This window comes from Balaenoptera physalus (assembly GCF_965194825.1).
Source record: "Balaenoptera physalus genome assembly, chromosome: 4".
In the NCBI taxonomy this organism is placed as follows: Eukaryota; Metazoa; Chordata; class Mammalia; order Artiodactyla; family Balaenopteridae; genus Balaenoptera; species Balaenoptera physalus.
The window spans coordinates 113887957-113910205 of NC_138891.1; the positions used below are offsets into that span (position 1 = coordinate 113887957).

A 22249-nucleotide genomic window follows, 5' to 3' on the forward strand; every position below is an offset into this window, starting at 1 on the left:
CATGTATAAAATAGGATAATAATGGTAATTGATCTACTAATGTGTTTCTGAGAATTTAAATGAGTTAGAATACAAAAAATACTTAGAACAGTACCTCTAGCACATAATGCTATATCATGTTGGGTGTTATTATTTTTATTCTATTAGGAAATGGAGATAGATAGAAAAAAAAAAAGCCATGGTTCTTATATTCCAGAAGACAGAAATATGTAAAATTCTCTGTATAATATAATAGTAATATAATTATATTGTACCATATCTAGTGATAGAAGTGTTCTAAAGGTAGAGAATCTTAACCAAGAATTTCTGATTAACCTGCTCTGATGGAAAGAAATCTCTAGCGATTTAGAGGACTGGGTCCTAGTTTTGAGTAAAGCACTAACTAAAGGTGTATTCTAGGGAAAGTCAGGTTTTTTAAACTTTAGGTTTCTCATTTATGAAAAATTAATCTTGAAGGTCACTTCCAGTTTGAATGTTATATACTTTAAAGTCAGATTCCAATCTCTTTGCTTTCAAATAACCTGACCCAAATCAGCATGTGCCTACTTAGTCAGAACCTTGGCTTTTAAGTTACCGAAGTACACCGAGACATCAACTCCATGTGTGACATTCATGTTAGTTCTCTGTTAGCTGAAGTGCGCAAATGATTGAACTATATATCTGAGAAAATACACTTTAGAACTACAGAAATAGGTTCATTAAGGAAGCATTTTTCCAAAAGATAGGTTAACAAACAATAAAATAAGACATTCATTCATTCATTTAACAAACATCTGACTGCCTACGAAGTAGCAGGCACTGTTTTGCATGCTGGGAATAAAAGAGTGAATAAAATAGTCAAGAATCTCTGACCTCATAGAACACTCTAGGAGGAGTGGGTCAGTCAAAACATTCTAGGAGGAGTGGATCAGTTGATAAAAATAAATAAGGAAATATGTAATGTCTTAGATGGGGATAAGTGCTCTGGAGGAAAAACAAAACAAAACAAAAACAAAGCATGAAAAGGGTACGGAAAGTATTGTGTAAAGATGTAATTTTAAAATTGGTGGTTAGAAAAAGCCTCTCTGAGGTGGTTTGATTTTAGAAAACCTGAGAGAAGAAAGAGAGTAGGTTTGCTCACCTGTGAAGGTAGGTATTCCAGCCAGAGCGAGTACAAAATCTGAGGCTAGAGGTTGCCTGATAACATTCTAGGAATAGCTAAGAGGCTGTTTTGGTGAAGCAAAGTGAGCAAGGGCAAGTACGGGGAAGGAGATGCTGTCAGGAAGGTTGGGAGACCAGCTCCTGTGCAGCCTTGTAGACTTCTGGAAAGAGTGGGCTGTCGTCACTTTAAGTGAGATGGAAAACCACTGGAGGGTTTTGAGCAGAGCCTTATATTTGAGCCCAGCTTGTTTTGAACCAAAGTGCCTATCCTACCATGGAACTCTTTTTTTTTTTTTTTTCCCATACATTTTGGTTCAAAATACACTGGGTTCATATATATGATCCATGACTTCCAGACCTCTGAACTTTGAGTTAATGACTTACTCTCAACCTCATCTCTAAATTAGGGTGATAATGCCACCTCACGTGATCATGGTGAGAATTAAATCAGATAGCATTTGTAAAGGGCCCAAAACATTGCCCTCAATCAATGCTACTTCCCAATGTCCTCTCCTTTTTCTTCAGAAACTTATTGTCTGTTAACATTAAAGGATTAAATCCTAGTGAGACCCATGTTGCTAACAGTTAAGGTCCTAGGTGCTACCACAAGGATTTAGCAATATAGCCTCTAATTTTAGAGTATCTACAATGTCCCCAAGATGCTGAGATGCTAAAAGGCAAGCAAGCACAGTCACAGTAATTCCATAGGAACTCAAGTGTATCATAGCTTATATTTTTTAATGGGCCTTAGAGGCTGTTAGTGAGACTGGAGCACATGATTAGGTGAAGCCTAAGGAGTTCTATCCCACGTTTTCCTGTACTGAAAACATTGATAATGCCTAGTAAAGACAGATAACCCAGGAAATCTCTTCTCCCTATGGTTCCTGGTTTGGGGGCCATAATTACCCAAAGGCAGAGAAACAAACAAAAATAATGCTGTTAAAATGTGCCCTATGTACATTTGAAAGAAAGCATTCTGGTAAACTTTATTCTCTTTGATGAACAGGAATAAAGTTACACATATTTAAAAATTCTACCTAGCATTTCTTTTCTTTTCTTTTCTTTCCTCTTTTTTCTTTTCCTTTCCTTTTCTTTTTCTCCTTCCTTCTTCTTTCCTTTCTTTTTCTTTCTTCCTTTCTTTCTTTCTTCCTTCCTTCTTTCCTTCCTTCCTTCCTTTCTTTCCTTTTTATTGTTCTAACTCTAAATTATTTCTTTTTTCCTTGAACTCTTATTGCATGTAAAATCTATACCCAACCATATGTGATTTATTACATGTGACTTGTTGCTATCATACATGACACTTAAAATCAGTAAGTAATATTGTATTGCTCATTTAAAAAAAATAAGTTATCCTGTAGGTAACTACCATATGCTGTTTAGTGAGGAAAACTGAAGCTTTCAATCGTCAGGAGTGAGCTTTCAATTGTCAGGAGTGAGAGATATTACTACAGAAGCAGCATGGCATAGACTGAGCAATGTTTGCTCTAGAGACAGGGTGTTTCCAAACACAATAGATATTCCAACAGATATGAGTTTATTCTCCCTTTATTAGGGTTACTTTAGGTTACCTTCTTAAATGGGACTTCTCTTATGTATCCAAACTTAGAAAAATATTCAAATATTAAATTATTCAAATATTCAATCTAGTTCATCAATTTAGGTACCAAAAATTACACAGATTATTCAGCCATTTGGTATAAAAATTGATAAACTAGTTGTAATCTGAGAGATAATGCAGCTCAGCCTTTGTGTGTACTGTATATATCATGGTCTCACCAGACCTCCTGGAATTTCAGCTTGCGTCTCAGGCTTGGTCTGATTCTAGGCTTCTTGGTAGGGAGGAAAAGAGAGAAATGTTCTGGTTTGTATTTTTCTTAAGAACTCAACTGTGCTTCTCCTGATCTGGGTAAGTGATATCTGGAATCCCTAGAGAGATCCTGGGAGTTTTATTTCCTGAGTTCCTATAACTACCCCTGTGAAAGATAAAAATCAGATTAGACCTACTCAAGATATCATTACTGCTCTAGAATGTTGAATGTCAAAAAAGCTCCTATTTACAGGACTACTAGAATGTATTACTTTCAGGTTTCCTCAAAATTCTCATTTTAGGGAGCCTGAATTTCATAAGCTTCAAATGATCAAAATTCTCTAAAAGGAACTTGAGACTCTACCACTCATTCAGATCACGGTGATCAGAATAGAGATTCTGAGTGCAAATTATGACACTTTCTCCATACCTTGATCTTTGTCTCCCAACCAATAAGTCCGGAATGAGTCAGAGTTCTATTGCATGTGTCAGAGCTGCCTGAAGACCTGACATATGTGGGCACCATGTCCATGTGTACACACACACACTTGCACACATACTCATACAGACACATTGATTATTTCATGCATTCTCCTAGTAACTTAATGTTCAGGAGTAAAAATGGAAAGGTGACAAGTCGCTATGATTCATCCACCTCCAGGAATACATTGAGCTGTCATTTAATCCCAATGACACTGTTTTTAATTCTTCTGATAGTGTCCACTCTGGAGCCTGTGTAGCTCCCTATATAAGAGCTCTGAGGGCCTGAGAAATAGGTTTCTATTTGCATCTGGCCTCTATAGAGCCCTTTATTGTTTCCTGCACATAGATGATGTTTACTAAGTTTGTTTGCATGAGTAAGTGAGTGAGTGAAAGGACGAAGTTATGAAAGTTCTCAGGTACACTGAGTTTGACTTGTCACAGATGCCAAATACCTTCTGAATACAAATTTTTGTCTTCAGGTACTACCTTTACTGATATAATTGACAGAAAAGTACAGTTTGGATGAGGCAGGAGAAGAAGAAAGGATCAACATATATGAGCTGGTGATTATGACCCTCATGCTGGGGCGGCAGGGGCTGGGGAGGGGCTGCCAGAAGTTAGTTCTTGGAGGGTTCTTCCTGCTGACTCTCCTAGGTAGGATAGCCTCGAGGAGTAGGAGAGAGGAGTTGCTGGTGGGTGGGAGGATGTCGGTAGCTCAAGTTGAGAAATAAAAGGATCAAAGGGAGTATTAATATGGTTTCCATTCAATGACAATGAGATGGTAAAGGAGAATTTGAGAAATCTTAGCAAATTTCTGGAGACCGGGAGACTCACTTTGGAAAAACAACACGATAGGGATTCTTACACATATTCTATTGATACTTTATATGTAAAAGCATACATCCTTTACTAAGTGGAAGTTCAAATCTTTATTTAAAATGCACTCAGATGATATGAGGATTTGAGGGATTTTTCTCCCTCTCTCTCTTTCTTTCAAGTACCATGCTTTAGGTTATTTATTTTCTATTACTAAGTAAGCTTATCTTAAAAGCACATTTTATCCCAAGGGAAAAAAGGCAAATTCTATGTTTCTCACTAAATATCCTTCACAAAGACAAAATCGATGTATGTTTTTCAGCATTTAATGCACATTCTTGTTTTTTATTGCTGGAAAGGTTTTGGTTGGAGTCTTTGAGTTCTTATCTCCAGCCTGTTTACTGAATTTTCAATCAGCTTTTTCAGGATTAAACTATCTTTCACTTTCAAAGATAGGTTCTGTTAACCAGAGTTTCTTTCTACAAAATGCTGCTCCAAGGTCACTGGTTGTACCATCAGCATCCAAAATGAATATATTATTTGCTTTTAAAACTGTATCCTTTGTTAGGTAATGCATGTGCTCACTTAAAAAAAAAAAGTACAACAGTATTTAGACAAGAGTAAATCCATTCCCACCTCTCCATCCATCATGCATTCCTCTCTCCAGAGTCAACCACTGAAAGCAGGTTCTGGTATATCCTGACAGATAACAAATAAATATTTTGAAGTCATTGTACATAACTTGGTGCATAATAATTTGTTGAAAAGTATAATAGTCCTAAATATCAATATCTACCATTTACTGGGCACTCACCATGTCTCAGGTGGTTTTTGTATAATGTCTTTTTTAATAGAAAGAAAGAAAAATGAATGAGTGAATAAATGCATGGATGAATGCAAGAATGCCCATCAGATGTGCTAGGTTTGTTTTGCTTTGGGTATGATTTGTGACTATCTCAAGAGTCTCTGATTCAGAAGGGAAAACGGAGATTTGGCCTGGTAACAGAGCTAGTAACTGGTAGGTTGGGATTTCAGGGCGAGGTGTATGAGATGTTAAAGCCCACGCCTCTTGGTTTTGAAATGCTGAATGACTTCTCTTACAACCGCAAACTCCCGGGTAGCAAGGATGTTTTTTACATTTGTCCCTCTTCCTTAGTTACTTCCCCATTGTTAGCATTCTGATACTGAGAGTCAATGAAGTTGAAGGAGAGGCATTTGCTTACAAAAAAAAAAAAGTCCCCATGGCCCACTCCTGCGCCCCTCGAGTTGGGTAGCCTTTCTACGGGAGACTCAACAACTACAATTTAAAAGAAACTGATTTTCGTATTACGTATAACTACGTAATAAATTCTACGTAGTTATTTCTGTACCTCCTGTCCTATAGGCTTGTTGCGCACATTTGATTTTTTTTTTTTTTTTAATGGGAATAGGGAAGGGTGAAGACAGAGTTATTTGAGAGTTTATTTCAACTCCTGTAAGCGGTAGGGAAGAGGTTAAGCTGGACCAGGAGGCTTTTTGAAGTCTTTGGCTGGGAGGTTCCATTTGGAGAAAGGTGCAGGGGAGCCAGGGGTGTCGAGAGAAACAAGGCAAGTTCCAATTCGCTCGGCTTTGTGATCCTGAGCAGTTTGATTCTCACCTGAGGGCGTAGTCGGGCACCCTGGCTTGTGGATGGAAATATTAACGAGCAGAACTTGCCAGACCGGCGTCTGGAGAGTGTAGAGTGAAGCGTGGAAAGGACCGCGCGGCCCCTTTAAGTATTCTCGGGCCGGGAAAGAGAGGGAGGAAACCGGGAGCCGCGGGGAAGGTGGGGGAAACCCAAAAGCAATCGAGCCAGAGAAGAGGCAGCGTGAGAGTAGAAACTTCAGACGCCGCTGATCCCGGCGGAGCTCGGGTGAGCCGCGGCGGCCGTCGCTCCCACCCGCGGCAGCATCCTCCTGGCCCCTCTCCGCCACGCCGGGGAGGTCGGGTGCCTCTCTGCAGCTACCACGAGCCAGGGCTGCGGGCAGCCACCGTCTGGAAGTTTAGGCTCCAGCGTCCCAGCCGCGGAGAGTTCGGGGTGCCTTGCGCGCACGCCCCCGCGGGCGAGGGGCCGGAGGGATGGTGAGCGCCGCGCTGGGCTGGGGGCGCCCGGGAGGCTTGAGTGTGTCCGCGGAGCTGCTGCCTTCCTCAGTACCCTCCGCATCCCCCAAGTGATGGGAACAAGGGCCCGCCCAGGGAACCGCTGTCGCCGCACCGCCCCCTTGCTCGCCCCCAGCGCGCGGAGTCACCCAGGCACACCCCCGGCACCCTGTGCCCGTCCTCCCGAGCTGCTGCCACTGCCTTGGCTGCCTTTGCCGCCGGCGCGGGTGGCCAGCTGTTGACTGGGCTCGCCTATAGACGGAGAAGCACTTTTCGACCCTCCCTAATCCGTTCTCACACCCCAACTTTGCCGCCGCCGCGCCGGCCCTCGCCGCGGGAGCACGCCGGGAGGCTCGGCAAGATTGTGGAGGCAGGAAACCGCACAACTGCTCTTCGGTTTCGGCTCTTTGTTGTTCGCTTTGGATGGTCCTTGGAAGTGGCCAAGCCTCCTCGGAAACCCTGGCGCCAGAGAAGGCAAACCTTGGAATTCTTAGCCTGCAGAGGGCTCTGAGATATTGACAAGCGTCCGGAGAGGTGGACAAGTAATTGCCCTGAAAACTCCTGGCGGATTGACCCACGTTGCTTATATTAAGCCTTTGTGTGTAGTGTGTGGCTTCATAAATTTGGAGACCCCATTTCTACTCTCTCCTCTTGGCATGAGACTGTATGCAGGACCCACCCGAGGACAATGATCGCGGAGCCTGCTCACTTTTACCTCTTTGGATTAATATGTCTCTGTTCAGGTAACCCCGCGTCTTCTTCCTTCACCCTCCATTCCCCTTGCACGCCCACTCTCCACTTTTCAAAATCAACCCCGAGCTGCATTTTGGCGACCTCTCCCTTCTAAGGCCGGAGGGGCCCGACCCCTGGCAGGAGTTTTAGACGAAAAGGTTCTTAGTTCCTACTTTGTGTGGTCCCCTTTCCCTCATCTCCCAAGACCTTCCAAGCCTCTTCGCAGACCTAGGCCTTTTGCCAAGTTCGAGGCACGCCCAGATCATTCTGGGCAAACGCACGTCGGAGCGCAAGGGTGGGAGAGTCAGCGGTTGGCGGTGAGCTTGGGCCATGAGGATGAGCCAAAGTGAGTTTCAGCCCTCGGCTGCTTCCCGCGGGAGGGGAGATGTGCGCCCGGGGAGCTGTAGCCCAGAAACCCGCCAGGATTCCTGAACCTGGTCCCCCAATTCGCCCCTCCTCTTTCGAGCAAAGGGGTTATTAATAGTTGTTTTATGTAACCAAAGTCTGTAATTAAATTCGATTCTGAAGAAACTTCGGGAAATAACTCCTTCTTACGGTAGGATATAAACTATCCCCTCTGCCTGGGTGAGTTTAGAAGGAAAACAAGAGGTTGCAAGTATCTGAAAGGGAACACTTAGTTGTCTGGGAGTTTTCATTGGCAAGGGAAAACAGAAGGCTGAATTTAGGATTTTGGGGATTCATTAAATAGTACCAAAACTCTTCACATGAGCTGTTGGAAGGATACTGCAGTGGGATACGTCTGACCTAAAAGTGTACACTGCATCTGCACTTACAAATAGTTTTCTTACCCTCCCGAAGAAACTTTTACTATGAGGGAACAGAGCCACGGCTCAACTTTTCTTTCTTTCCTTTTGGTAGATTCTGGTTTCAATCAAGGATCCGATTTCAGGCCTTAAAACACACACACACACACACACACACACACACACACACACACAGTGTACCTCAGGGAATTTTTTATAGTCCTGTACTGAGCTTCAAGTTGCATCAGAGCCTGTAGGTTGGAGTCACTCAATTTCCATGATTATGAAACAGTTTTGAAAGGTTGGTTTGAGCTTTTTGTGGTCCATGGCTATGATTTATATTTTGACCAAGGATTTTACTTAAGGAAATATGTAAAAGAAAAACACACATCAGCTAAATGATAGCAAATAAACCCCTAAAATAATTTCAGCCCACTAGATATGCTTCCTGACTAAAAGGAACCTTTGCAACAGAACTAAATGAGAAATTCATTAAATTGTTATTCCTTTGAAGAAAACAGAAAACTGAAGTTTTCATTTCTGTCACAGTGGAAGGATGACTAGATTAAACAGACTCTTTGGGGCCGGCCACCTCTTCTTCTAGCTTCCCCTCTCTCATGTAGTTTTTTTCTTAGTTTGCAGATCTGAGGGATTGAATGGTTTCCCACCCCCATACCAGCCAAGGATGCAAATCAGAAACATTCAGATCTGATCTCTCTATTTGTCTCTCTTCGCCGAGTCTCCCCCTAGTTTAATTTACAGCTTCAGATACCTTTGAGATTTTTGTTGATTCACCTTCTCGGTTAAAGTTTATTCACGTGTGTAAAGTGAAGTGTCAGTGTGATAAATGACTGGAGGAGCAGATTACTGAAGATAGGGGGATTAATGGTCATTAGTCACTGTTTGAGCTGAGTTTGTATATGTTGGGACATTTTATCATGGCAGTAGATTAAAGATAGGGTCACACTAATAGGATGTCACTGAAAGCTAGTCGTGTCAGCGTGCAAATTCTGTCTTCCCTTGGAGAAATATGTTGGAGCGTGTACTGCCCTTTAGATTTAATAATTTGATTAGTACTTAGTATCTGAGGTTTGTACTTTAAATAGATAGAAGGCATTTATAACCTTAGAGCTGAAATGATTTCTGGCTTTGTTTTTCTAATTTAATTTTCCACCGAAGCTACTGGTGATTTTAATAAACCTAAGTTTTTCCGATAGGTGTGCTTAATCTACTTTGTTGGTGGGGTCAGAGTTGTCCTTGTGAGATGCTCTCTCATATTTAACCTGAAGCTGTTTATCAGTTTTCTGCTGACTTTCACTCCAGCTGTGAATCTGAACTTGGGGAGGCCAGATTACTGGGCTGCTGGGGAGGGTTCACGACCGTGTGCTATTCTAAAGCCACACTATTGACTTGAATAAAACTTCACAAAACTCAGATAAGTAAGTAGAGTTGGGCGTGCTCAAGACACCTGGACAGGGAATGAATGAAGTTCTTGAAAGATTGTGTTTCATATCTTGCCTCAAGCCTAAGATCACAGTCTATCACTTGTTAATGGAGTGTATTTAAGAGAAACGTGGTGAGTTTAAATAAATCAAAGTGTACTGAGGGGGTAAGGTACCTTCAACAAGATTTAACCTGTAAAAGCATCTATTGGTTGTCAGTTCTTTTTTCTTTTCCTTTTTTTTTTTTTTTTTAAACCTGGCTGCCAACTTAACAAAGTCCTATAGTTTTCTTCAAACAGATTATAAACTTCACGTTGATGTGTTGATGTCATACTTAACATCAAAATATTATGTGTTTGTTTTTTGTAGTCTTTTGTTTATTAGCCTAATGCTACAATATATAACTTTTTGTTCTAGGAAACTAAGATTTTGGAAGAAATAGGTATTTCTTTAGAAATTCTTTTTTACGGTGAACTTCTTTAGTGTTTGTATACCTGAGTTCTTTTCTGTGGAGAGCTAGACTTTTGGTGAGGGGAGCAGATGGGATAGCCCTGGAAAAAAAAATCTGTGTGATCTCTCAGGAACTGATTCTAAACATTCTTTCTTTATGGACTTCCTCTCCTCAACTCCATTTGATCAAACCTGCTTTTAAGTGAAAAAGTGATTGAATTTCAGTTCAAACTTAGGATGAGATCTGAACTTCAAATGAAGTAGAAATTCACTAGTGCTGTCTTTCTTTCCTCCTTTTTTTGGGGAGGGAGGGGTCTTTTTCTCTTGGGGGGAGGGAAATTTTTTAGATAAGTTTCACTTTGTGAGCCACTTAGCTGGGTCTGTGGTCTCTCTAACTGGAAAGATTCTTTGGTAATTCCAATAATTTCTTATTAATTTCTTTATAAACTTATTGGCTTTTAAATACACTTATCTGAATACTGTGACATCTTTTAAAGCATCCTATTTCTTGATAATGGGCCCTCTAATACATAAGATATTTACAGTTAAAATGTCTCAGAACAGTAAGTTTACCTGAAATTTTCCCTTAGTCTTCCCTATGACAAATGAAATACTTTTGTGTGAATAAAGTGATACAAAATGCTAAATTTCAAACCTATAATCACAGTTGTTTGTTTATTTATTTATTTTACGTTGAGTAGGTATCTGTAATTTAAAATACCGGGCAAGAGGAATAAGATTGGGAGGAAACTTAGAATAACAGCTTGTCAATGAAGATCATAAATAGTTGAGCATGTATCATCTTCTGTGTTAATAAGAGATGTTAAGGTAATGCTCATGTTAAGTTCTGGCCTTTAGAAAAATGTTTAATTCTAAAAACAAAAGTATAACTGCCTTGCATGCTTGATTTCTTATAGAAAAACATAAGGAAATCAAAATTGTTACTCAATTAAAAATTAGTCCTAAGGTAATCTGTAGAGTAAATTAAGAAATTCGGTAATAAGAAAGGAAAAAAAAAAAAAAAGTGGAACCAGCAGCAGAAGTCTAGAGAAGTACAGTAGAAGAAACAGATCCATAATTAAGCTGGTTTTAAACTATAGGACGAGGGAGAGTGGCGGTAGACAGAGCCAATCTTAGTGCACCCTCTGACCACACATAGCACAAAGAGCAAATCTGAAAAGTGGGCTCTTGAAAAATTGATGTCAGTGTGTATGCTCTATGTTTAACAACTCTCTAAAGAACTAGACATATTTTAAAGCAAAGGAGTAGTTTGAGACATGGAGTAGTTTGAAAACAAAGGAGTAGTTTGAATCTTTAATGAATTCATAAGATAGTTTTTTTTTAAGCTATATTTAAGAAGACTTTAGAATGTTGACTTCCTCAGTTTATACAGAGGAGTGGAAAGCTAAGTAGTTACCTTCTGTATCATAATGTTTTTGCTTAGAGGAGACCAGCAAGTGAGAGAAGGAAATAATAAAAAAAAAATAAGATCAAGTTCAAATTCTGGGGTACCATAAGAAACTTTATCATGATGACTACTGCTATTGCTATGAAGATATGACTATCATTTGTTGAACGTTCACCATTATCTTATTTAATGCTTATAAGAGCCCTGTGACATAGGTGCTATTGTTACGAAAATTTTACTTTATCTGTATTTTATCGCTGTGGAAACTACATCATAGAGAGGTTAGGAGATGTGGATGAGCAGGGATTTGAACCATGCTGATTCCAAAACCCTTAACCACTGTGCACTTTCCTAGTTGAAAGAGAGAAATGAAGGATTTAAAATAAGAAAGATTATGGTTCAATCATTTTTTTTTTAAATTTTAAAACATGTACCCCCAATTCACCCAAACAAGACTTGTGGTTTGAACTCTTGAGAATTTGGAAGGGAGGCATTTTTTTATCCCGCCATTAAGTAAATGATCTTTAAAGTTTTAGATCACCAAGCAAGATGATCGGTTCTTTACATTCAACCAACTCAACATCCAGGCTTTATCATGTCTGTATTTCCTGGCATGCTTAAAAAAAGACACCGAACAGAAGTCAAAACAGTGACTGCTGGTGATGTAGAAATACACGGATTCCAAGTTGTATTTTGAAAAATGAATGCCGTCCTCATTCATGCACGCTTGAGGAAAGATTTTGCTCTGGGTCCCAAGGCAATTAATTGGTGCTTATCAGGGAAGAGACTGTGGAGAAACAATCATTTCCCCTGGGGTTGCATCTTCCCCTCTGGGGTGGGCATGGGCTGGTGGTCATTTAGTAGTAGATGAGCCTTCTGCTTGACTGCTATTCACAGATGACTCACTTCATGGTTACTGATCATGGAAGGGTGTTGAGTGTTAATACCTGGTTGATCAGCTGGTTGGAAACTGCTTATGCATAGCCAATAAAGTTGCCATCCTGTGGAGATCAAAGGCCACCTCCTTTCCTTACGATTCTAGATTAGCATGGTTTCCTTTTCCCCTCGTCCCTCTACCTTCAGCCCTTTCCTTCAATCATTCTGTTGAGGAAGAGGAAGAAAAAAGATTATCTGTAGTGTACAGGGAGATAGCTTTGATCTCCACTTCCCTCTCTTTTGCTTCCCTCTCTTTTGCTCTTTAGCCACCCGAAAGGCTATTTCTAATGCTGGTAGGTGTCATGTTGCTTGCTTCATGGGAGAGCTCAGTCTCATTTCCCATAAGCCAAAACAGACTGCTACAAATTCCCTTACTTCTGTGATTTTCCTTGGCTTCCAAATGTCTTATGACAATGTTGTTCCACACATAAAACAATATTTTGAACAGCATGACTGTGCATATCTTTCTGACTTCATTCAGTGAGAGAAGTACCTCTGCCGTGTTCAGAGCTGTCCGTGGCTTAAAGCCGGAAAAGAATATCTGTTTATTTTATTTAATTAATTTATTTTCTGATTGGGAGGAGAGTGTATAGAAGGTAAACAATGGTAGAAAAGGTTCTTGGATCGTGAGTTTGACGCTGAATAGTCTACAGGCGTAATGCCTGTCACCTAGTTTGACACTTAAATGAAGCATTAAAAGCACCACCAGTGGATACAAGCAAATGTATACAGAGTGGTGTGGTTCTGCCTTAAGTGGGAATATATTCTTTTTGTGTCAAGTAAGTGATTTATATGTAGCATATAGGAAGCAGTAGGCTTCAATTCCTAATAATACAGTGTATCTCAGGGATCTGTTTTTTCGATCATGTTAGTCTTCCTTACTAGAAAACACATTTTTAAAGCACTTCTGGCAAGTAGTAGCTCATGGTCACACTTTCTCAAAATGCTCTTGATTGGATTTCAGAAAGTATCAAGTTCAGAGTATGGGTCATCTATGCGTGTGTTCAGCTTATGTGTACATGCCCTGAGAACCAGGGACAGCTTATCCACAGTCAGCCATGGAAGGAGCATGGAGCCTTTGGAACTTTCTCCCAAAGTTATTTGCAAGAGGTTCTGCTTGACAGTGTCAGAGACCGAATCTGTATCCCTGACACTCTGTAGGTTCTTCTTTTTTTTTTTTTTTAAATTTATTATTTTTGGCTGCGTTGGGTCTTCGTTGCTGCGCGCAGGCTTTCTCTAGTTGCAGTGAGCAGGGGCTACTCTTCGTTGCGGTGCGCGGGCTTCTCATTGCGGTGGCTTCTCGTTGCGGAGCGCCGGCTCTAGGTGCGCGGGCTTCAGTAGTTGCAGCATGCGGGCTCAGTAGTTGTGGCTCGCAGGCTCTAGAGCGCAGGCTCAGTAGTTGTGACGCACGGGCTTAGTTGCTCCGCAGCGTGTGGGATCTTCCCGGACCAGTGCTTGTATCCATGTCCCCTGCTTGGCAGGCAGATTCTTAACCACTGTGCCACCAGGAAAGCCCTGTAGATTCTTCTTTTAATGTGAGGAAAGTTATCTTAGGAGTAATAAAATCATTACATGTGACCATTTAGTACTTTAAAACTCATTTCAGGTATATGTTATTTCTTGATATAACTTAAAATTTCAATGAACATAACGAGAGGTGTGCTTATATGACAGTCAAGTTCCTTGTAGCATATGATGTATGGTCATATTTTATGCACCATCATGGAAAAAAATATCAACTCGGTAAACTCATTCCTGGATGTTAGCAGAAGAAGAAACAGAGGCCAGATTTTAGTTTCTCTCCACTCATGTGATGGAGGCCCTTTTATGTCATTAGCAATCCCAGGTAGAGTTTGAAAGGAAAATGGGGCGAAAGAATAAATGAATCAGGCCACATTTGTCTGTTCCAAGATCATTTGGCATCAGACGGTGCTAATAAGGTACCGTCTCAAAATTTAATCTCCAAACTTCAATAACATGCATACTCTATTTTCTGTTTTAGCATGTGGTTGTTTTCTTCCACTAACAATGTGCTGACTTTTAGTTTGGCTAAAAGTATCTGCCTGCAATTCCTTTCCTATATAAAGGAAATATAAAATGTATACTTTGCAGTTTCACTGATCTAAAGCTGATTTTGTTTACTCAGGCTTGATTTAAAAGGCAGTCTTTTATTACTTGGAAACTTCACTAATGGTGCTTGTTCATATATCAAAGTGAGTTAAAACACATTTGTAAGTGTTAACTACACACCTCTGGGTAACTTTAAACTACTTTAGTTGCCTGTTTTAGGAAGTAATTTCAGTGTCTCCAGACCATTCAATTAGCAAGCTGTCTGAATAAAGTAAACTGGCTTGTACAGGCCATGGGAGATAGACTCATCTGTTTTTCTCCCTTATATTTGAAGAGAAGTGAAAATTTCCTTACCAATCTGGCAGTAAGTTTGGAACTGGAATTTGCTTCAATTAATGAACTTAGTAGTTCATTAATTGCCAAAGCCTAAACACGTAGAAGGAAAATAGGAGATGGGCAGAAGCTTTACTTGGATACTGCATGGAGAGGAGGAGCATTTAACTGACAAGACTGTTGCTATTCATCAGTTAATAATTAGGATTCGGTAGATGCATCATAAGGGCAGCTTTTATTTGGATTCAGTATGGTCAGAGAGGAGACAAAATTCATTGCATTATTTGGTCTTTTTTCCTGTTAAGGGTCATTCCAATCCAGGAGCTCTTCCTTTCCTAGGACCCCGTATTCAAAATTACCCTTTCACCATTTTGCATTTGACACATTGAACATAATGCTTTAATAACCACACATGATTATTAAATATATTGTAAGATATATATGTGTATATATGTATATATATAGCCTAATGATGAAAAAAACAAGTAATTAAAATCCAGTTGTGTGCATTGGACCTAAAGGACTAGGAATCAATAATATAATATCTCTAATAATAATTGTTATAAAGTCTAAAATGTATAAAGTTATGTGCTGGCACAGTGCTCATACACCTTATCTTATTTAATACCACATTAAGAATGAATGCATTGCTGTTATCCCTGTTTATCAATATGGAAAATGAGGCTCAGAAAATTTATGTTCCTTGACGGTGGTCAGTCAGCTAGTGTGGTAGAATCAGGATTTGAAACCAGCCTGTCTGATCGCAGAATTTGGCTCGTCACCATTATACCCACTACATTGTTCCCTTGTAGGAAAATCATTGTAGATGAAACAGTATAAAATGCATAGATAACAAGGCTAAGATGCTTCTTTGTTAGGGAACTAACTTGTGCTGCCCAGCTGTTTTAGTTGCCTTTTAGATGATAGATTTTTCTGGTATATCTGATTGTCTGTTCCCCTCTTTTGCTTGATAACCCGCAAAAAAAAAAAAAAGAGTGCACCCTGATATTATACACCATAGAACACAGAAATCTCAGTTCAGCCCGTAATATGATCTAGTGGAATTCAGTTCTGTTCAGTTTGTGGAGTAAATCTGAGACAGTAAGAACCAAGTAAGTTTTATGAGAGCTCATTTGGGTAAGTGAATAGAAATGTCTTCATAGAGAAAATACAATTACTGGCATCTAATTTCTCTAAGAAACTGGTGCTGAATTTTTGGTTTTTTTGAGTTTGAAATTGACAGTGAACTTAGTGATACGATGGTATGGATAATAAAAGTATATTAGGCAACAGCTTGGTTAGAATCTGTCACTACTATTCCTTTAAAGGTGTATCCTTCTCAGATGGCAAGTTTTCTAGAAAACAAAGAATGTAGCATTGGGGAACAAGATCCCTGAAAACTGCCAGAGTCTGTAGTAACTATTAAAAACAGTACTGTAATCAACCCTCTCTCAGAAGTAATATAGTTGGTTTTTAAAATGTTACTCTTTTGTTCTTACTCTATTTATTTATTTATTTATTTATTTATTTATTTATTTATTTATTTATTTATTTATTTATGGCTGCGTTGGGTCTTCGTTGCTGCGCGGGCTTTCTCTAGTTGCGGTGAGCTGGGGCTACTCTTCGTTGCGGTGCACAGGCTTCTCACTGCTGTGGCTTCTTTTGTTGCGGAGCACGGGCTCTAGGTGAGCAGGCGTCAGTGGTTGTGGCACGCGGGCTCGGTAGTTGTGGCTCACAGGCTCTAGAGCACAGACTCAGTCGTTGTGACGCACGGGCTTAGTTGCTCCGCGGCATGTGGGATCTTCCCGGACCAGGATCGAACCCGTGTCCCCTGCATTGGCAGGCGGATTCTTAACCACTGCGCCACCAGGGAAGTCCCATTCTTTTAAATAGATATGTCTGACTAAAGATTGTTCTGTAATTTCTTAGGGGTTGTTTTCTCAGTTGAACTCAATAGTCTTCCAAAGTTATTTCCAAATGTGTAGATGGGATGGTACGTTTCTCTTCTCTGTGTCCATAGGTTTATGACTTTATATAGGCTTAAATGAAAATTGAAAAATTTCCCGGTTCCTTACTCTTTACCAATAATCGAAACTAGGTATCATATCTAAAACCCTCCCTCATATGAGACCTGATCATAGCTTTAAGGTTTTTACTCTGTCTTAAAATAACTGCATAATAAATGTATTTCTGTGCATTTATTGCTTTGCAGCCTGCTATTCATTTGTATTCCATAATGCTACTTGTTTTTTATTATGAATGGAGCTTAATAACATTCTTTATTCCTCAGTAAATGACTGTCAATCTTGATTATCTTGATTAGATAAATCAAGATTATCAATCTTGATAATAATGAAAAATTATTATTAACCAACTGTCTACTTTTGTTGCTGTTAGACACTTTAAAGAATGTTTTAGACATACTGATAATGTGTAGGACCTTTTAATACAACATCCAGGTTGTGTACTTACAGACGGGAAAATGTATGTTGAAGCACATGAGTGAATTGTTGGCACTCTGTGAATGAAAGATGTTTTGATATGATGGTAGAAGTGAGAATTGCATTTGAGAACTGATAGATTAAGGGGATTTACTTAGTCAGCAAACTCTCCCTGGAATAAGTAGGTTGCCAAAGAGTGTTGAAAGAAAGAATAGAATATCTTGTTGAGCAAGGTGAAGTGTTAGAAAAGTGCATCCAGGAGTGGTGATCTGAAAAACAGATATAATCTGTTTGAAGAGGTAGATTTTACAATAGTTAGTTGTTATAGAATTTCACTTATGACACTGTTATAGTTTAGAGGACATTATTTAATCATAACATTCGTTCATTCACTTGATCAATCTTACCAGGCAACAGAGTATTAAAAAAAAAAAAAAGCTCATTTCTTGCACTTAAGGAATTTATGCTAAATGGTTGATTGCCCAATAGGTAATTTAACAGAGGTATGCGTGACTACCCTGTGAGCCTAGGTTTAGATCATAAAGAGCTTCCACCAAATGGAGAAGAGGTGATAAAAAATAAATATAAATTTGCTATCATAATTCTTAGAAATTAAGACATTTACTTTTTGGCATATTCTCTGAGGGTATGGATAGCAGTGTATAGACAAATAAACTTAGATATAATGATATATGTTTTATTGTTCTTAACCTATCAGAGAATCATTTGGACAGTATCTTAGATCAACTTTATTTCTGTGCTTCTACCCTCTCTGCAGTAACCTGAACACCTATTCTTTATTCTACCCTCATTACTTTCTGTGACAGGAGTTATCTCCTCATAGCATAGAAGATTCCATTTATAAGTTTTGTATACATTTCCCTCATTACTTAAGCTAAAACTTAACTCTATTTCCTGTCCTACTGGACTCTCTTTTACCCTCCGAACTACCCATGGTAAATTCAGTTTAGTTTCTACATGAAACTGTTTCAATATTTGAAGACAGCTATGCTCTTTTAAAATTTTCTGTTCTCTGCACACAAGATCTCTGTTTTCTTCCAATTTTCCTTATTTGATAAAGAGTCATTTCACTTGGTTATGTTCTTTTGTTGTTATTGTTTTTAATATATAGTTTGTCAGTGTCCTAAAGTGTAACATGGATTTTGAGGATCCTGTTGTCTTTTTTAGTAAAAATTTAGATAACTTTTAACTTTTTCCTAGTGTTCAAATAAATATCTCATTTCATCTAAAAGTTCTGTCAGCATCCTGGGATGTAATGCTTTTCTGGATCAGGAGATTTAAAATATATTAATAAGCTAGATAATTATCTTCCCACCTTCATTTACCACTGAACCATCTTTGAACTGCCCTTCCTGTTCTAAAGTCACGATTCTGGGCAGGGAAGATAAACAAAATGAAATTTGTGAGATTCTGTTTTTCTTCTCTGATAATATTTTACAACGGTTGAAAACTGAAATGCCAATACAGGGCCTGTGTAAGGAAGGCCCTGTATCAGGTCTAAGGGATCGTTGGCTGGATGTTGCCATGGGGATGTATGGACTTAAATGTAGATAGACTTTCAGAGTTTTCAAGAAAAGGCATAAATCTGTATTGTAAAGTAAAATCTCCCAACCTATAATGGGAACAATTAAGTCTAAATTAATAATAAAAGTAACAAAAACAATAGCAAGTCTTCACACCAAATGTGGCCCACAGATCATCATTTTGTAGCTGCAATATTACATTATCCGTCCCATATAGAACCGACCTATCTGTGGCTGTTTATTCCTACTCTAAATACATTGATACCCCCTCACTCTGTTATCTTCAGCGTTTTAGAAGCTTTTCCTTTTCTGGTGTTTGGCCATCCTTACTGTATTGTTACTAGCTAAGTGGTTACATAATGGCTTATTTATTTAACCCAAAGCATCTTCCTTTATTGGGAGTTATTTACATTTTACAAATTGTTAAGCCAGGCAAAGTGATCAGTTTGACTGTTTATGTTTATTCTTTTGTCCTAAAGCTAACAAACACAGAAAACAAAACCACGAGCCCTTTGATGAGGAGATTCCCTGATGAACTGAATAAATAAATATATTCTTGAATAAGAAGAGAAATTATCAACAGAGACTGTCTAAAGGTTTACTGATTGCTATTAAGAGACACACCACCGTGTTGCATATGAATTACAGGTTGAGAAAGTACATTAAGGAAATCTGAAGAAATAAGAATAAAATTGGGGCTGTGGCTGAACTGCAAAGAAGCTTTTACCTTCTGCAAGTATTTATTGCAGGATCATTTCTAAAACCTAGTTTCCCATATTTGTTTTATTATTTGTTTTATAGATCATTAGCTGTTTGACAGAAATATTATCAGGAGAGAAGCTTAATCTAAAGGGTCAGTAATCATCGCCAATTGAATATTAACAAGGAATGAAAAATAAAGCATCTCTGAAATAATTTGTTGGTGCAAAATGTTATTTAATTTACAAAATATTGATTTATGCACAATTTTCAAGAGCATATCTAACATTTCTGTGAAGAAACCTTGTGTATAATTCATAAATGTTTCTAAAACAACATTTGGAGGATTTCTTTAGGCAATGTAGAAATGGGATAATTTGCTCAGGTGTTCAAGATATACTGCAAAGCTAAATATATATGAAGACACCTTTGTTAACTCTTTAAAAAAAACCCAAACTGGTCATTTCTTACTAAATCTAAGTAAAATATTCCTCTATGTAAAAATTTCTTGTCTTCATTATGTTTCACTGTAAAGTGCATAGAATTTCTTTTTGTCTTCCAACGACTCATCCTGCTGGAAGAATATGGCAGAGTCCCATTGGGGATCATTAAGAGCATTACTCATGTTAGACATCTATCAGGGGCAGCCCTCCTCATGCTAAATTCTAGAGCCACAGCTCACGAATAATATGAGATGCTCACAGCACAAGGCAGGGAATAACGCTGGAGTGGGAGAAGGTCAAGGCACAGGCAGGGGAAGAGGTCAGAAGCAGTATTGTGCCCTGAGCAGTGAGCACTGATTCATTTGAAGCTGGAAACCATCACCAGCATTTCACTGTCCACAGGAGGCATGTTTAAAGATGAGCATTATCTGATGCTCTGACAAAATAGCTTGCTAACAATAATGTATTCTTCATCACTTAAAAGGGCAGCCATGACTTTCACGTTTATTTGGAAATTATTTCTATAGTTGAGAACTGAAGCTTTTAAAGGAATGTAATGAAAACCTATCAGCTAATTTACCTAAGCCTTGTTGATTTTGTCTACTACTTCTTCCTATTTCTTTCCATATAAAGACTATTCCATTTTTTGTGAACCACAGAAGCGTTATGTTTGGTTTATTTTCTTAAGAGAAAATACCCTGTCTTTGGAGGTATTTTTTTTTAATTTGTTTATTTTATTTATTTTATTTAGTTTTGGCTGCATTGGTCTGTATTGCTGCGCGGGGGCTTTCTCTAGTTGCGGCAAGCGAGGGCTACTCTTCATTGCGCTGCAAGGGCTTCTCATTGTGGTGGCTTCTCTTGTTGCAGAGCACGGGCTCTAAGCGCGCGGGCTTAGTAGTTGTGGCACGCGGGTTCAGTAGTTGTGGCTAGCGAGCTCTAGAGCGCAGGCTCAGTAGTTGTGGCGCACGGGCTTAGTTGCTCCGCGGCATGTGGGATCTTCCCGGACCAGGGCTCGAACCCATGTCCCCTGCATTGGCAGGCGGATTCTTAACCACTGCACCACCAAGGAAGCCCTGGAGGTATTGTTATTATTGATTTGATTATATTACACACCTGCCTAATTAGGGTTCCCTGCATATGAACCAGCTTCAGCCTCTTATCCCTCAGGCTTTTCTAATGCTGTTCCTCTATCTGGGACTGCTCTGTCTAGACCCATTCCATTCTCTCCATTTTCTTCCCCTTTTCCCCACCCCAACTGCTCTTTGGCCTAATGAATAAATTCAGGTGTCTCCTCCAAAAACCCTTAGACGCCCCTTCCACCCACCCGGTGTAGATTTGATGTACTTCTTATGTGTTTCCATAGCACCCTCTACAAAACTGTGACCTTGCCCATGATCATTCTCTATTACATTTACTTATCTAGGTCTCCTTTCAAACTATGAGGGTCTATATCTACTTAACTATTATGATGAACACATTCAGTGAATTAATAAGTGATTCAGTACATGAATTTCTTTGCTTTGACAGGAGTTATAAAAGGAATTAATAATCCCTCTGATTCTTGGGTAAATTTCATTTTTTAGAAACAGAGATGTGAGTAATCAGAAAGAAGAAAAACCAGAGTTGCCAAATTTGTTAAGTAATTTATAAATGGGAGCTCTCAAGAGTTTGTATTCACCAGATCCTACAAAATGCATTGGCTAGGATTTCGAATATCTACCTTTGCTTGGAGTTTCTAGGTTTTGCTATGATTTTTCTATGGACTAACTGTAGTAGAGTGAGGGAAAAAACACGACTTGGATTCAGACTTGGTTCTTTCTGGGTTTGAATCTGCCACTAGGTAGCTTTTCACCATGCCATGAGTGAGTTAGTTTCTTCACCTGTAAAATGCAGGAATTGAAACAGTGACATTTAGGCCACTTTCAGAATTTAAATTCTGTAGTTTTTAACCTAGAAACAACACAGGGAGCTGGATTATTTATCCCTGAGTTTTTCCTAATCAGTGTGTCTTTCAGTAGAGTGTAGTGATTGTAAGGGAATGGGCTTCAGAGTTAAAATACAGTGGTTTGAAATGTGGCTTCACTGCACACCAGCCGTGTCACCTTAATAGCTTATCTCACTTTTCTGTTTCCTTACCAGTAAAATGGAAATAATGGGGTTGCTGTGAAGGTTAAATAAGTTAATATACATAAAGTGTTTAAAACAGTGTTTGACATGTTCTCATGTCTATTTAAGTGTGAATTGTGTTGTTTTTATTATTGCTTTGTTGATTGGTCATCTTTATCACGATTTTTTTTTTTAAAGAAACTAGTTCATGATAGTTGCTTCGTATAGACCCTGACTTACAAACCCTAAACATAAAAATTATCCCTACGGAGATATCACTCCAAACCTTAAGACCTCTCCCCAGAGATTTAAAAACAACAACAACAAACAAACAAAGCAGAAGAAGGGTGAATGTTGTTAAGAGAAAATTCAGGGTTAATTTGACAGGTTGGAGACAGATTTCTGGGCAGATTGCCATGCCAGTGTGATAGCCATTTCTATCCGAATAAAGCAAAATATATTATTGTTTATGCTGTACGAAAATGCCAACAATTAGAGGCTATATCAAGTTGCTTTC

General features: G+C 39.0%; 1 protein-coding gene across 1 annotated transcript in view; it reads left to right on the forward strand.

Annotated features, from left to right (window-relative positions):
* Positions 1-22249, forward strand: part of ROBO1 (roundabout guidance receptor 1) — a 913964-nt gene that overhangs the window by 535453 nt on the left and 356262 nt on the right. The gene's annotated exons all lie outside the window — the stretch shown is intronic.